At 34.7% G+C, this 18,520-nt stretch overlaps 2 pseudogenes; both read left to right on the top strand.

Moving 5' to 3' along the window:
- The first annotated feature begins 8,855 nt into the window (after window positions 1-8,855).
- Window positions 8,856-10,850, top strand: LOC143389623 (E3 ubiquitin-protein ligase RNF139 pseudogene; annotated as a pseudogene).
- A 1,897-nt stretch (window positions 10,851-12,747) lies between these two features.
- Window positions 12,748-16,272, top strand: LOC143389669 (homeodomain-interacting protein kinase 3 pseudogene; annotated as a pseudogene).
- The last annotated feature ends 2,248 nt before the right edge of the window (window positions 16,273-18,520 follow it).

An 18,520-nucleotide genomic window follows, 5' to 3' on the forward strand; every position in this document is an offset into this window, starting at 1 on the left:
CTATCAATTTTTTCTACATGAGTTATATGATTTGGAAGTGTCGGTATTCAAACTGTTTTAGCAATAAAATTCACTCCCTACACTGTTTACCATGATGTTGTGTGAGTTGGCAAAGTTTGTGAGAGTGAAGCAGGGGTGAGGGGTATTTCTATAGTAGCAAGGCTAGCAATAACAGAATTACAGTGGAATTGACTGTGAACCACAGAGCTCCCTTCCTCTAAATCACAACTAAATGTAACTCAGTGAAATTTTTCTTAAGTGGAATCTTTGAAACTGTTTTCTTCCATGTGATACAAAGGGCATGGTAGAGAAATGAAGTCTGAAAGAAAACTATAAATAAATTGTCCTTAACCAATTTCATTAACTTACCTGATTTGAAAATTTTACATAAGTAGATCACAAGCCTGTGAATGGAGAAATTCCATGCAACTGAGTGTCCACAGAGCTTATGCTGCACTAATTTCATAGTAAAGGATGCTATCACTCCCTCATTCCAATGGCCAAACTAAATCTATGCCTATGGCTAATGGGATAGGAATAAATGATTGTTTTCTATCTTGCTAGATAGTATATTTATTACATTTTAATCACTTACTTATATTTGTTTTAAACAATGAAAATTAAAATAAGAAAAAAAACTATGACCTTGCTTTGCTAGTCTAGGTGTTCAGGTTATGATTTCTGTGAATAATAAGTATATTTGAGAAATATAGCAGAGTTGTTATCTCAGTACACTGTCTATTATAATACAAATGACTAAAATGATTAAATAATTACAAAGGGAGGAGCTATACAGTTAACTCCAGGACCATAAATCACTGTTGTCAGCTCAATCTTCAGGGACAATCTCAAAAAGAAGTAGAGATTTATTGTCCTAAGATTTATTGTCCTTTCCTGGCACCAAGGATTGAACCCTGGGTGCTTTATCACTGAGCCATATCCCCAAACTTTTTAATGTTTGTTTAGAGAAAGGGTCTCACTGAGTGCATAGGAACTCACTGAGTTGCTTAGGGACTGGCTAAGTTGTATAGGCTGGCTTTGAATCTGTGACCCTTCTGCCTCAGCCTCCTAAATCTTTGGGATTACAGGCATGCACCAACATGCTCACCTCAAGTATTGTTTTCTGTATTAGAAACATATAATTCTAAATGTTTGAAAAAGTCTGAATATAGTTATTTATTTATTTAAATTAACTGTATAGTACAAGATCATATAAATATTATATTTTAATGAGTATTGTAGTTCATCTTTATTGAACCAAAGCAATGTTTTAGAGCCTGCACTAAAAGACTTATAATTTTTGACCATTACATTTTCATGGAATCCTCTTAAGAACTACTGCAATCTATTCAATAAATGAGCAAAAGGAGGTGCACAGATGGAAAGCAACCTGTTTGAGGTAGTCTTCATAAATGATATTGGAGAAAGTTTTCATATAAGAGTCTTCTGACTTATGTTCTTGGTTCATTATTTATTAAGCATAACTTCAGCACTTTCATACAAATGCAATTTAGCTTTGCCTTCTGTGTAAAAGAAGAATAGTGATTTCATATCAGGGAATAATTTTTAAATTAAATATTATTTGCCATGTACATCCATAAGAAATTAATATTCATATCTTGATTTCTGGGATAAAAATGTGTATGTTGAAAAATGAAAATTTCCACTATTTCCATAGCTATCTGTTTTTGCAAAATTAATAACAGTTTATTCATTATACAATTGGATTATTTTAAAAAGCATTGTAGTCAATTTCGCATGGCAATTGCATGATCTTTTTCCTTTGTTTATGGGATATTGTTTGCTGCCTGTGGCAAAATATAATTTATAGCTTATGATATTGGTGAAACAATCTTATTCCAATGTAATTCCATTTTTAAAATGAGGTAATTAAGTGATTTATATTACATATGTGCATTTCTAATGTTTTAAGTTTTTTTCATCAGATGGTATAATTTTTATATTTTTGTTATAATGAATTTCACATGCATTAAAAGTATACATGCTTTGTTTAAGATGTAAACATTAAAATGTTAAATTTTTAAAAATGCAGTTCTGTTTATGAATTCGTTAACCCTTTATAATTTCTCATTTTATTTGATTCCTCTAATTATCTCAGACATAGTTCTTCAATTTGCTAAAAGTGTTAGGGAATTCTTTTCACTTTATAACTTTTAAATATTTAATGAGAACTTTAAAATTTAATACTCTCTATATTAAGAAGGATGTTTTTACCTTTGAAAAATAGTTTACAAATTGGTCTTCTTTCTTTTATAGCAGGTTTTATATTTGAATCATCAATGTACCCATTTGAGGATAATTTATTCTGGAAGGCTTTTAGATGTTAGCATCAGTTCTGTTTAACTATAAATATTTTGTTAAGTGGAGATATTTGTAATTATCTCTTCCAAGTAGTACACATATATTTTTAATGTGCTGTAAACAGGAAGCTTAAGTTTGTAGTGAGAAATACAAACTTGAGAATTGTCATTTCCTGGTTATCTGATCTTGGCCAAGTGTCTTTAACTCTTTAAAACTCAGTTCAGTCATTTGTAAAATAAAGATAACAATAACAAAATGGCTGCCTGAGATGCCTATGGAACTAGTCTACATATCCTTACCCAAGAGACCTCTCAACCTAGGTCAGGTGTCCATCTTTTATAGATACAGCATCATACTGTTTCAAATATTGAAGAAAATGGTAAGGAGCATGCTAATGATAATGCAGCGGGAGGGGGGGATCCAAAAGAAAAGAGAATAAGATAAAAAGAGAGACATATAAAGAGTGATGCTAGTAAGAGAATATGGAATTTCAAACGGAAGAGGGTATGCTGAAATTATGTCAGGATGAGATGTCTACATGTTGGATTCATTGCTATATGATGGAAAATATTAGAAAGTAACAGGTCACTTTTGCACAAAAATAGGCAATTCCTCCCCCACTCCCCATTTCAGAAATTTCTTATAGGAACTTTAAGAGCTCCTTATATCTTTGCCTACTTGGGTGGCTTGTTTTTGTTATTGTTATTTTTATGTGAAACTATTAGTACAAACAACTACATTTAAATATTACAGAATTCAGGATATATATAATAGCTTTAAATATATGAACTTTATAAAGAAAAGTAGAAAGCAAATAAAGTTGTTCTGTTGCTATAAAAATTTTAAAATATTTTTTGGTGTGCAGTCTGATGTTAACTATTTTTATTTTATGTACATTGCAAAGTTATTTAAAAGCATTATCTATAAAATATTAGCAATGTCTGTTCCTTCTGTTAGTGTTTTATATTTAAGCTACTGAAAATTAACACCTTAGATTATCTGCCTTTTAAATTTATAATTTTATTAACACATTAGAATGTGCTTAAAAATGTACATATCTGTGGCCCTTACCACCAATTCTTTAGATTAATTTCATTGGGATATTTTGTATTACATTTAATTTGCATTTTAAAATTTGAACTCTTTTGCTATTGTTTTAAAATGTAAAAATGATTTTAAATCTGGAAAAAAATGGACATAAAAGTAGATTTGTTTGCCTCTGAAAGACTAACTAGGGATAATTTACTTTAATTATTTTACTTGTAGTCATTCAAAAATTCTAGGTAGCTACATGCTAAGCATGCTATCATGGTGCATGGATTTTGCAAGGAACTGCAAGTTCCTTGCCTCAGTTTCTGCAAGTATCAAAATCTCTTCCCTATTCTATCCCTGCTCAGTTTAGAGATTTTGACACAGATCTTCTCTATTTGGCAGTAAGGTTAGGAAGACAATAGAGTCTTACCTACTAGAGTTAGAAATCCACTGTCTATTTTGGGGGGCGGGGATTGGTACCAAGGATAGAACTCAGATGCGCTTGACCACTGGGAGCCACATCCCCAGCCCTATTTTGTATTTTTTAATTAATTAACTAGTTTTAATTAGGTCTATATGACAGCAGAATGCATTTTGATTCATTGTAAACAATTGCAGCACAACCTTTCATTTCTCTGCTTGTACATGATGTAGTGTAGCACCATTTGTGCAGTGATACATGTACCTATGGTAATGATGTACATCTCATTCCACCATCTGAGACAGAGTATCACTGAGCTGCTTAGCATCTCGCTAAATTACTGAAGCTTGCTTTGAACCCATGATCCCCCTCCATCTGCCTCCTGAGTTGCTGGGATTACAGAATTGTGCCACCGTGCAGGGCTACTGGCTATTTTTATATTGAATTTTCTTACCTCCAGACTAACTTAAAGAATCCAGAAGCTAAGAAAGAAGAACTTCCCAGAGTAAGACTGGAAAACCACCAGAAAATTACCTTTCAAAACTAGAATTTGGGATTTGGGGGAAAACTAGAATCTATTTTTTTTTTTTCTGTATCAGATGGGACTATTAATTGATGGTAGTCTTTACATTGCCTGTCAATCACTCAGTAGAGTTTGTATTTGTAATAGACTACATTTCATGCTTTCAACATAACTCTTGCTATTCTGCCACTGAGACTTATTTTAAAATTGACTTAATTTTTTTCCTTTCCATTCTTATCCCCCTCCATAACCTTGGGAAAAGTAAGATTACCCTTACTGCCATCCTAGATAGAGTTATCTATCCTTAAGTACACACACACACCAGTACTGAAGTAATTTGGACTTGGGGATGGCTCCTGAAGACTAAGAAATGGCTCTCCCACAAGTCTACAAGTGATTCATGACCCCTGAGAGGGTACAGCCAGAATGTGACCTTAGACTCACCTCTTTAAAAGCTCTCTGTTCTATTGATGGTCAAAATCACAGCCTCTGGGACAGAGTCTCCTGTATTTCTCCTTTGCTAGCAAAGCAATAAAGTTATTTTTCCTTTTTCTCAAAACCTTATCCTCATTATTAGATTGGTCATGGGGACAAGGACCAGATTTTTGTTAACATATCCCAGCATGTTGCACAGCCTCCCATATAAAGACAATAATCTTCATCTACAGGACACAGAAGAGAACTAGGTGACCAGGGCCCTAAGTCCCACTGCAACTTGCTTCTCTGTGGTGCTTTCCTTTGATCAGTCTGCTATGGTCATATCAATCTTCTTGTTATGCAAACATCTTTCATATTTTCAGCACTTGATTCTCCCTTGTCTTGGATTTCATAAGGGATATTCACATATTCCACTCACTCATATATTTAGGTTTTTGTTCACAATGAGTTTCCTTGATATCATTGTGGAGTACCTAATTCGAAATAAAATATTACTTTCTCATTCTCTATTATTTTATCTAATTTTATTTTTTGAAACATCACTTATCATTACATAACATATTTATTTGTTTGTTTTCTGTAGACTTCTGCTAGGATATAGTTATGTGAGGACAGAAAGACACTTCAATATGTTCTGTTTGTTACTGTGTCCCTCATGATAAGAAAAAGGCAAACTGCAAGCACTAATTCATAACCAAATGAATACAATTATTCATACAATGACAAAAATAATAATAGCTACGAGTTTAATGGTGCTGCAATCCCAGCAATTCAGGAGGCTCAGGCAGGAGGGTTAAAAATTCCAGGCCAGTCTTATGATCTCAGCAAGACCCTCAACAACTAAGCAAAACTATTGCAAAATTAAATAAAAAATAAAAAGGGCTAGGGATATAGGTTAGTGACAAAAGGTTCCTGGGTTCAGTGCCCAATACTGGAAACAAAATGATAAAATGATAATAACTACTCACCAATTAAATCTCATAACAACTAAAACAACCTCTTCCCTTTAAAAGCAGTTTGACTTGATTAAAAATTATTCCTATTTCTCCTAGAGGATTCTGATTTTCCTCTGTTAAGAGACACTTTCATAATTTACCTTTTGACATTTCCCAAACTAAAAATATTCCTTCTGCCTCTGTCATTCATCTGTGACACAAGAAGTGCCATTGGTAGTTGTACTGTCCTCACCAACATTTATTTTGCATTATAATCAATAAAATCATATTCCTGTTGATCATAGGGTAATTTTAATCATACATTTTTAAGGATGATGTTCTATCTAAATATGTGATATATTCTTTAAACCTTTTACATTTTAATTAGCAAAACAATGCCCATTCCAATCTAGATGCAGAAGTTAACTTTGAACAAAGGTTAATAAAAGCTGATAGTGGTTTCACTTATGAAGGATGTCACTATAGCAAGAATTCTTGTTTGATTTTATACATTTTTTTCCTTTTCTATTTCTCTGTGTGTGAGGGATAGGTGGTCGTATAGTGTATAAATACATTTTAATAGGCTGGCATCTTATCCTTCAGTAAGCCTCAGAAGATGCCATTGAATCCAGAAAGGGAACTAATAGGGCATTGGGTTAAATATTTAGGACACTATTTTTATTGCATCCTGGAAGCATATGTTAAGAATACATCAACCATAAAAAGATAGAATCAATGTTTCTCTTCGTATCTTTTGATCTAACCTAGATTTCTCTTTGTATCAGGGATTGAGATTGAACTCAGGGTTCCTTAACCAGGTACCAATATTTCCAGCCCTTTGAATTTTTTAAATTTCTGAGACAGGGTTTCACTAAATTGCTTAGGGCCTTGTTATGTTGCTGAGTCTGGCCTTGAACTTGTGAACCTCCTGCCTCAGCCTTCATAGTTGTTTTGATTACAGGCCTGCATCACCATGCATGTTGTAACCTAGGTTTTTACATATCATTGTTGCTTTTAAATATGATTGGGAGACAAGAAATCAAACATTTTTTGAGTGTCTCTGTTTTCTTTTTTTTCTGTTATTCAGAGACAATGATGTTGCAGTTTGATAGAGGCATAAAACAGTATCACATATGAGACTGTGCTTGTGTATTGAACAGTGGCTATTGTTAGGTATCTTTTGTGTTCATGTGACAAAAGAAAAAATGTTAATATTTGAAAGCAAAGTGAAGTTTACTGATTCACACTATTGGGATGTCTGAAAAAGAATATCTTTAGATATTGTTAGAAAAATATTCAAAGAAATCTTTGAGGATCCAGATTCTCCCTTCTACCCTCAATTCTCCTTAGACTGGTTCTTTATTTCATGGTCCAAGATGGCTGCAGCAACTTCTAATATTACTTCTCCCTGTGGCTTGTCTAAAATTAGATATTTTTCCCAAATTTTGGGGCCCCTGATCTTGCTTTGCTTAGAACACTTACTTTTTGAAAATTGCAATTGGAAATTATTTTTCTGCACTTTTTAGATACTGTATTATCAGGGTGCTCTAGAGGAACAGAATCAACAGGAAGTATAATTATAAAAAGGGGACTTAATAGTATGGCTTACATGACCAAAAGCTGGATAGACCACAATGGCCATCAGCAGACTGGAGAACTGGAAGAACCAGTAGCTGCCAAGTCCAAGAGATTAAACCCTCAGAACAAGAGGAATCAATGATGCTACACTTGTTTGAGACCTAAAGCTTCTGGGGGAATCACTGGCAGAGTCCATTTTAGAATAGTGAAGAAGTGAGAGTCTGATATCCTCAGACAATCAAAGCAGCAATGAAGAACCTGTTCAAGAAGAATCGAGCTTGCATATGCTGCTGCTTCCTTGTTCTTCCACGTTTTATTCCATCAAGCATCATCCTCTTGGATGGTGCTGCCCACACTTAAAGAAGGTCTCTTTTTCACTTGGGTATACCACATGATGATCATTACTAGGCACACCCTCATTGATATACTTGTATGTCTCTTGATAATCAGCTTCTGTTAATCTGATCAAGCTGACAATTCAAATTAACTATTACAGATACAAATCTTCTACCAGATTCTTTCTTTCTTTCCTAAATTCAGAAATATCTTTCTCAAAGAACTAGAAATAATTCCTTTAAAATTTGACCATCAAGAAGGATAATGTCTTTGTCTGTTTTGTGACTATGGGAGAAGAGTCTAACTCACAGAAGCAGCAACTAGCAAGTACAAATGGTGTCTAATCCCATTGATAAATCCCTCCCCTTAATGCCTTCCAGTACTTTAGGTGATGGGTTACTGCAGTACTTAAAAGTTTCCTTCTTTTGTTTCTATAGGGTTGAGTTCAGACATTCTTTTTTTATTGTAATAGTCTTGAATAAAGTTTTCTGTACCTTTTTAAATTGTCTAACATAAGGAAATAAAATAAATTTCATGATTGCTAAAGACTAAGAGAAAAAAACAATCTGAATATTATATTCTATCTCAATGACAAAAACGAAAAACAAAAACAAAATGAAACAAAACAAAAACCCACATAGCATTTTTGGCAGGGAGTTTTGGTAAAGTCCTTGCTATAAAATGGCACAAGAGCAGGTGATCTAAAGAGAAGGGTATATGAGTCAGAGAGATGGGGTTAGAGATAGGTACTGTAGCCTTCTTATGATTTGCCAGTATTCTTACAGATTTAGCCCTCACTGTTAAACTTGGAGAGGATTCAGATGACTTTCAAGATTTTCAACAAATCCACCTTTTTTTGGTAATAATAACAATGGATGAGAGAGGATTTGGGGTATCATAAGACCTTTCTTTCCCACCTTTTTAAAACTATAACTGCTGACAAGTAGGGATGTTGATTTAAAGATATGAAATGAAAGAGATAATTCTAAAGAGTTTCATGTTGGAAATAACGATCTGTAAGTTAGTTGGTGTCTCAAAAGAGGGAGAGGAGATTATTGTTTATTTAAAACTAAGAATAATAATAGAACAAGAAGTAAGAAAAATCATTAATAGCTCAGCCGTGGCCGCCTCCGCTGCCTGCTGCAGCTCCGGAGACACAAGAGGGCGGTGGGGCCAGCCAGAGACAGGAGGGAGGGTGGAGAGGAGGAGGGAGGGTGGGGGCAGAGTCTCCCGCCTCGCCGCCATCCTGGGACCTGTGTGGCAGGGGCTCATGGTGGCGGTGGGGCCTCCGCAGCAGCAGGTGCGGATGGCCCATCAGCAGGTCTGGGCGGTGATCAAGGTGGCGCTCCTAGTGCCCTGCCTCTACATCATGGATGCCATCTTCAACTCCTACTAGGATTCCAGCCAAAGCCGGTTCTGCATCGTGCTCCAGATCTTTCTCCAGCTCCTTGGTATATTTGTATCCAGTATTGTTCTTATTTTGTCCCAGCAATCACTTTTCAAGTTTTACATGTACAGCTCAGCTTTCTACTAGCTGCAACTTCAGTGTTGGTGAATTACTATGCTTCTTTGCACATTGACTTCTATGGTGCCTACAACACATCAGCTTTTGGAATTGAGCTGCTTCTTTGAAAAGGACCCTCATTATGGATGGCACTCATTATTTTACAGCTATCATTTGGAATTGGATACATCACACTACTCCAGATTCATTCCATCTATTCACAATTAATTATTTTGGATCTCTTGGTTCCTGTAATAGGTTTAATCACAGAACTACCCTTATATATCAGAGAGACTTTAGTTTTTACCTCTTCATTGATTCTCATATTAAATACAGTGCTTGGCTTAGCAGTGAAACTTAAGTGGTTTTACTATTCCACAGGATATGTTTATCTTTTAGTTTATCTTTTAGCACATGTATCGAATTTATGGATTACAATTATTAATGGAGGACACATGGAAGAGGGTTCATTTCCCAGATATACTTCGAGTCTTCTGGCTGAAAAGGGTTACAGCTCAGGCTACAGTGTTAATGTACATTTTAAGGATGGCAAATGAAACTGAGTCCTTTTTAATTTCTTGGGATGATTTCTGGGACCTCATTTGCAATCTTATAATTAGTGGATGTGATTCTACTCTAACTGTCCTGGGCATGAGTGCTGTAATTTCCTCAGTAGCCCATTATTTGGGACTTGGAATATTGGCCTTTATTGGATCAACTGAAGAAGATGACAGGTGGCTTGGCTTTGTAGCACCTGTTTTATTTTTTATTTTTGCTCTTCAGACTGGTTTAACTGGGCTAAGACCAGAAGAGAGACTTATTTGCTTAAGTAGAAACATGTGCCTTTTATTAACCACAGTCCTACATTTTATCCATGGAATGACAGACCCTGCATTCATGTCTCTCGGTGCCTCCCATGTATCATCTTTTTGTAGACATTTTCCTCTTCTGTTTGTCTCTGCTTGCCTGCTTATTCTTCCTCTTTTACTTAGTTATGTTCTTTGGCATCATTATGCACTAAATACATGGTTGTTTGCAGTTACAGCCTTTTCTGTGGAACTCTGCTTAAAAGTAATTGTTTCTCTCACTGTCTATACACTGTTCATGATTGATGGCTATTATAATATCCTCTGGGAAAAGCTTGATGATTATGTCTACTATGTTCGTTCAACAGGCAATATTATTGAATTTATATTTGGAGTAGTAATTTTTGGAAATGGGGCTTATACTATGATGTTTGAGTCAGGAAGTAAAATTCGAGCTTGTATGATGTGCCTAAATGCCTAATTTAACATCTACTTACAAGAAAAGAATGGCTGGAAGACATTTATGAATCGTAGAACTGCTGTGAAGAAAATTAATTCACTTCCTGAAATAAAAGGGAGCCGCTTGCAAGAAATAGATGATGTATGTGCAATTTGCTATCATGAGTTTACAACATTTGCTTGTATTACGCCATGTAATCATTATTTCCATGTACTTTGCCTTCGAAAATGGCTGCACACTCAAGATACTTGTCCAATGTGCCATCAAAAAGTGTACATCAAAGATGATAGCAAGGATAATGCAAATATCTCTAACAACAATGGCTTTACTGCACCCAATGGAAATGAAAATCCAGAGGAAGCTATAAGGGAAGATGTGCTGAATCTGACAGGGAATTGAACAGACTGTGATGATGATGTTCAAAGAGAAAGAAATGGAGAGATTCAGCACACAGGCACAGCAGCTGAAGAATTTATTAACGAAGACACTGACTGATTAAAATAGCATTTACTAATCATTGAGGTATTTGTTTAAAATTCAGTTCATCCAAAATGGAGTAATATGCTTCATTTCAGTGTGTAACCAAGCACAAAAACAGTATCAATGTTGAATCTGTGAATGGTTTTCCATTTACTGTGATGTGCTACTGTAAATATACCTCTTTAATTACTTCTGGTCTCTTTGGTGACCTATTTCAATTTGTGTACATTATTGTACATAGAATAAAATGTTTTCACGTTTTTATGAAAAAAAAGAAAAATTATTAATACATATTTTCAATGTACTGAAAAAATTTTTGTAAAACAATATAACTTAGTGTCTAAAATAGGTTTTACTTATGTTCAAAAGTTATTAATATTTCTTTCAATTGGTACTATACAAAGTCAAAAGATTGGCTTGGTCTCCTGAGAATTTTCTAAATTTATTTTGCAAGGAAGAACACCTATTATTATGATTTATATCTAAATTCTTTGTATTTAGCAAACCTCAATACTTTATTTCATATTTGTTTTCTCAAAGTAATCATATCATGCTTAGATTCAAAAGAAAGGAGAATTTTGAAAATGCAGTTAGAGGTTTCACATGCAATACCTTGCTATGATAATATTAACCTGTGTTAAATTATATATAATTAAAAATTACATAAAGAACAGAATTCAGGACATGTTTAAAATATCAAGTGACCAGGCATAAGAGATATAAGTATTATGATGGAACTGAATTAATCTTCCTTTCTGTATAGGGGTTATTTAGGGGAAAAAAGAGAGAATTATAACAATGTGCCTGCAAATGCCTTTTAAGAATTTTATCTAAGTAAACTCTTCATCACATGGTGATATTATGACAATCAGACAATATATTCTATAATTTGATAATATACTTTTTCCAATGTAGAAGCTCTCAGATTTTGTGTTTCTTCTAAATATAATAATGCATCTTTTTAAAATTCTATGTAGAAAAAGTAAAAACTGAAGGATGACCTCATTACCAATAATTCATGCTCAACCACGGTGTGTTGCATTTTATTAGAATATTCTTGTAGACTTATATGCTGTAATTATACCATTAGAATATGAAACTTGGAATTATTAGAATGGAATCAACAGATCATACCCAGATGTATAGTGATTTATTTCAGTGGAACTATTAGGATTGCAAAGCTGAAAAGGCAATCACTAAAATTCTCAGTCTTTTTTTTTTCCAATGCAAAACATTTTAATAGATTGTCAAATATACAGTTATTAGAATTATCTAAATATCACTTATAAAAATTGGTACATCACATTAGATGATTCTATAAAACAAAAACACAAATCACACATTGACAATAACCCCTGCAGTCCAAGAATAACCCCAATCAATAGTACAAATTACAAACACACTAAAAAAAAGAAAAAAAAAGAAAACTAAAGACATTACTTAGACATTTAAACCAAAGTTACTGTGACTTAGTACATTCATTCATCAAGTACAAGAAATTTAGCATTGCTGCTTATAGTCACTAATAACACAATTTTAGGTGCAATTTCACATGCTTTCATAAATCTTCCAGTACAGTTCCCATAGTAAAGTGTCTGCGTGCACTCCATTTTCATTTATATGCAGGTGTATCATACATCATACTTAAGATTATTTCACTTTATAATTACACTGTTCATATATATTTTAGGTATATATATATATATATATTTTAGGTATTTGCCCCAGTCCTCAAATAAATCCTTAGAGAGTATCATCAATGATTTTATTCTAATAAATTTGAAAATTCAGAAGAAATGTGCACATAAAAATTATCAAAATTGACACAAATAATTAAAACATATAAGTAATTTTTATATCTTTTCAAGAAATTGAATATGTGATTTTCCCCAAAAAAGACCCCCAAGTTCAGATGGCAGTAAGGGTCAATAATTACAATGATTTAAAAAATAATAGTAACATTATAAAAATTCTGAGGAAGAATAAAGAAAGAGGAAATGCTTCTCAACTTATTTTATGAGACCAATATAATCTTTACAACAGTTTCAAAAGGAGACATTACAAAAAAATGAAATCACACAAAAATTGCAGGCTAATTTTTACAAATAAACACATGAAACTTCTAAACAAAATACTAGCAAATCTAATAAAATTATATACAAAGTCTAATACTTAACACTGTAGTTGAGTTTATTTTAGGAATGCAAGTTCGATTAAATATTCAAAAATCAACCAATGTGATTCACCACTTTGGAATGAAAGGGAAAAATTACATGTTAATCTCAAATAATTAAAGAAAAGCATGATAAAATTCTGCATTTATAAATGTATTGGAATTGGTGAGTGCATCATCCTTCATATCTTCTAACATCTCTTTGTTGTATTTTGAATGACTTTCTCAGATCTATTTTCCAATTTATTTGCAATTTCTTTAGCAGGATCTGGTCTACTGTTCCACCCATCTATGTAATCATTTTATTTTAATGACTATCAACCCTAAATAAACTCTTCCTTCTTGACAGTTGTTCTGAGCAGGTCTTTCAGTCAGAGCAGTGAAAACAGCTGACTAAGACAGCTTTGGTTTCCAGCTACTCATAGGGAGTTGATTTGTCATTTTTCCTGGTTCATTGGTAAGGCATTTAAAACCATATTTAAAGCATCAGATTTGTCTGGGAACAGCTTTGGTTACATTTGAAGGTGGGATAGTGTGCATGTTTGCTTGCACAATATAGGTATATTTGGTACTGTTTATTATTACTACTTTGTTAAGTATTTATTATTATATTCTTCACTCTTATCTTTTTTGGCAAACACAAAACATTTTGAAGTTGAAATATTTTTGTTTTCTGTTCTGTTTTCTGTCCCGTCCTGTTATTTTCCTCTTTCCTTCTATAAAGGCAAACACTATCATGAATTTGGTGTTAATCTGGCAATTCTGTATTTTTAAACTTTTACAAGTCCACAAACCCAGGAACAATATTCAGTATTGCCTTAGACATGTGGTCATTGGGATGTGTGATTGCAGAATTATTTCTTGGATGGCCGCTCTATCCGGGAGCCTTGGAGTATGATCAGATTCGATATATTTCTCAGACTCAAGGTTTACCCGGAGAACAGTTATTAAATGTGGGTACGAAGTCCACAAGATTTTTTTGCAGAGAAACAGATATGTCTCATTCTGGTTGGAGATTAAAGACACTGGAAGAACATGAAGCTGAGACAGGAATGAAGTCTAAAGAAGCCAGAAAGTACATATTCAACAGTCTAGATGATATAGCGCATGTGAACACAGTGATGGATTTGGAAGGAAGTCATCTTTTGGCTGAGAAAGCGGATAGAAGAGAATTTGTTAGCCTATTGAAGAAAATGTTGCTGATTGATGCAGATTTAAGAATTACTACAGTTGAGACGCTGAACCATCCTTTTGTTAATATGAAACATCTTTTAGATTTTCCTCATAGCAACCATGTGAAGTCTTGTTTTCATATTATGGATATTTGTAAGTCCCACCCAAATTCATGTGACCCAAATAATCACAACAAAACTTCATTTTTAAGACCAGTTACTTCAAGTGGCACTGCTACTCTGACAGCAAATTTTACTAAAATTGGAACATTAAGAAGTCAGGCATTAACCACGTCTGCTCACTCTGTTGTACACCATGGGATACCCCTGCAGGCGGGAACTGCACAGTTTGGTCGTGGTGATGCTTTTCAGCAGACACTGATTATCTGTCCCCCAGCTATTCAAGGTATTCCTGCAGCACATGGTAAACCCACCAGTTATTCAATAAGGGTGGACAATACAGTTCCACTTGTAACTCAGGCCCCAGCTGTGCAGCCTCTACAGATCCGACCAGGAGTTCTCTCTCAGACATGGTCTGGTAGAACACAGCAGATGCTGGTACCTGCCTGGCAGCAGGTAACACCCATGGCTCCTGCTACTGCTACACTAACTTCTGAGGGTGTGGCTGCTTCACAAAGGCTTGGAGACTGGGGGAAAATGATTTCACACAGCAATCATTACAACTCAGTGATGCCACAGCCTCTTCTAACAAATCAGATAACTTTATCAGCCCCTCAGCCAATTAGTGTGGGCATTGCACATGTTGTCTGGCCTCAGCCTGCCACTACCAAGAAAAATAAACTGTGTCAGAACAGGAGTAATTCATTGCAGAATACCAGTATCCCACATTCAGCATTTATTTCTCCAAAGATAATAAATGGAAAAGATGTTGAGGAAGTAAGTTGTGTAGAAACACAGGACAATCATAACTCAGAAGTAGAGGCAAGAGATTGCTGTGAAGCATCTGTCAGACAGGACTCTGATTCATCAGTTTCAGAAAAGCAGTGGCAAACCATCATCATCGCCGATCATCATCGCTGCAGTGAGTGTGATCACTATCAGCAGTGACACTGATGAGGAAGAGACTTCACCAAGACATTCGCTCAGAGAATGTAAAGGTAATCTAGATTGTGAAGCTTGTCAGAGCACTTTGAATATTGATCGGATGTGTTCATTAAGTAGTCCTGATAGTACTCTGAGCACCAGCTCCTCAGGGCAGTCCAGCCCATCCCCTTGCAAGAGACCAAACAGTATGTCAGATGAAGAACAAGAAAGTGGTTGTGATACTGTTGATGGCTCTCCAACATCAGACTCTTCAGGGCATGACAGTCCATTTGCAGAGAGCAGTTTTGTGGAGGACACTCATCAAAACACAGACATGGCAACTTCTGCTGACATAGAAACCAAGCCAGCTGTTTGTACTGTTGTAGTGCCACCAATGGCAATAGAAAATGGATTAAATGCCGATGAGCATATGGCAAACACAGATTCTACATGCCAGCCATTAATAAAAGGACGATCTGCCCCTGGAAGATTAAACCAGCCTTCCACAGTGGGTAATCGTCAGCAAAAATTGACATCAGCATTCCAGCAGCAGCATTTGAACTTCAGCCAAGTTCAACACTTTGGATCTGGGCATCAAGAGTGGAATGGAAATTTTGGGCATCGAAGACAGCAAGCTTATATCCCTACTAGTGTTACCAGTAATCCATTCACTCTTTCTCATGGAAGTCCTAACCATACAGCAGTACATGCCCACCTGGCTGAAAATATGCACCTTGGAGGACAGCCTACTCTGCTTCCATACCCATCATCAGCTACCCTCAGTAGTGCTGCACCAGTGGCTCACCTCTTAGCCTCTCCATGTACCTCAAGACCTATGTTACAGCATCCAACTTATAATATCTCCCATCCCAGTGGCATAGTTCACCAAGTCCCAGTGGGCATAAATCCCCGTCTGTTACCATCCCCAACCATTCATCAGACTCAATACAAACCAATCTTCCCACCACATTCTTACATTGCAGCATCACCTGCATATACTGGATTTCCATTGAGTCCAACAAAACTCAGTAAGTATCCATATATGTGAAAAAAAAGTATATTGAGGAAGCTCAATGATACAAACATATGATTAAAAATAAAAACATGGTATTTAATAAAAATTAGCCATGGCACAAGAAAATTATTTTTGAATCATGTAGACTTGGGTGCAATTTAAACAACTTTGAGCTTTAAAAAATCTCACTTTTAATGTGTTTTGCACATTTGGTATAACTTGTCTTTGGTGATGTTATCTTCTTATGTAGTAACTCTAGACAGGTGACTTATGGGAGAAGAAGTCCAGTTTTGCTCCTGCTATTTTTTTATAAAATTGCCTTCTAACTAGTGCAAGACACGTCCACATTTGGGAAGCCATTCTGTGTACAATTAGAGCAACAGATGCAAATATGTCAGAATTACAGCATACAAGTGAATTGTATTATCTGTGTCTTAGTGTATAAATGTTGGGTCACTTAACCTGAGAAATTGAGCTATTGTTCTTTACATTTGCATGTGTCTTTTGCATGGGCAAAACGTTGCCTAGACTTTGCTCTTAATGTTGTTCTAATAATCTCAGCTGCATTGTAAACCGTTCCCACACATAGTGCCTTAAATATTTGAGATTGTTAATGTTACTACCTATCTATAAATGTTGAGGACTGCAGCACTTAAAATTCAGACCTACTCTTTAGTTTTCTTTTGATAGAGTAGTGTTCATTTTTGGTTTTGTGTGGTATGATTTCAGATAGTAGCTGTTTTTTTCCTTATTAAGGGGGCAGCATGTTTGCTATAGCTGAATTCTGCTGTCTGATTTTTCAGAATGATCTAGCTTCAAGAAAAGCAAGCAGTTAGTAGTGCTTAAGAAAAATTGATACAGTATCTAATGGATAGTTGATAACTGTCACAGCACAGCATTTTATATACTATTAAGTGAAACTGCAATACAATCTAAGTTTATTTTGGAACTGTTTGCTGTATAATTGGACTTAATAAAATGTTTAGAGGTGCAGTAGGCATGACATTGAGTAGATAATGAAAGAAAATGCAAAATGCTCATTGATTCATGATGTGGTTTCATCTTAGCTTGGGCAAACCATGCAGTATTTAATAAATAGTAGCAGAATATTTACTATTGAAGCTTGAAAAGATGTGAGTTCTTTGTGTGCAATTTTCATTTATGCATGTGAGAGGGTTATTGGTTTTTTTGGTTATTTTTTTATAGTATTTTTACATTGTAGTACTTGTTTTACTTGTTGGTGGTGTTGCTTATTTAATACATTCCATCAGGGACAGAAATTACATGCTTTTTTTCCTAGGAAGTGTGTCTTGGGTCCCCTCCCCCCCTTTCCCCCTTGGTGGTGATGGTGGTGATGTTTAAATGAAGTTGCTTTTACAGCACCAAAGACTTAATCATCCATTTCCTATATAAAAGGTAGCTACTTTTTGCATAGACCTCAAGTATATTGTAGTGTAGAGGTGGAATTTAAGGAAAGGTATTAAACTGAGGCTATGTTTTAGCTTACAGACAAGTAATAAATTGTATCATTTATCTTGAATGTATCATAGATAAGCTGCTATATAATGATTGCCACTTCAGATAGCTGTGAAATTAGGTGATTAACTAGTTGTTATTTAGCCTTCTAATTTCTGTATAAGTCTAATTACATGAAATAGAAGTTGGGGTTTTGATTTTTTTACTTTGCTTTTCTGTTTGAAGTGTCATTGTAACTACTGTATTGTAAATGATGGAAAATAATTGCATATGTTATTTTGGGGTGTGTTATTTGCATCAGTATTTTATCTCTATTAATGTTTGTGTTCATCACTGCATATAAAAAACTTGGATGTATCAATGTAACTTAATTTTTTATTTTCATACTGGCATTGTAGACACTTGCGAAAGCTGTATCTTGCAGGCTTGACTTAACTTTTTTTCCTTAAAAATCTGGAATATAATCTTATAACATTTACTGGAATAAACAGTACGAAGCATTTGAGTGTAAAACTCTCCAAATGTTTTGGATTTACAGCGTTTGTTTAATAAATGAATTGCATACCACTAGGACAGCTCTAGGACAGCATTGATGATAAGCTAATAATGGATAAACTTTTCTTTACTCCATTAATACAAGCAGTGTTTTATTTAATAATCATCAATGAAATAAATGTGCCTGAAATTGATTTTAAAAATTACAGTATTAGATCACAAAATAAAAACCAGCAGTACATTTTTAGTCACACAGTCACACTGAAAATGAAGGACTTAATTTTCCCCACAAGTTTCAGTGTTTTTACTA

This window comes from Callospermophilus lateralis, unplaced genomic scaffold, assembly GCF_048772815.1.
Source record: "Callospermophilus lateralis isolate mCalLat2 unplaced genomic scaffold, mCalLat2.hap1 Scaffold_63, whole genome shotgun sequence".
Taxonomy (NCBI): domain Eukaryota; kingdom Metazoa; phylum Chordata; class Mammalia; order Rodentia; family Sciuridae; genus Callospermophilus; species Callospermophilus lateralis.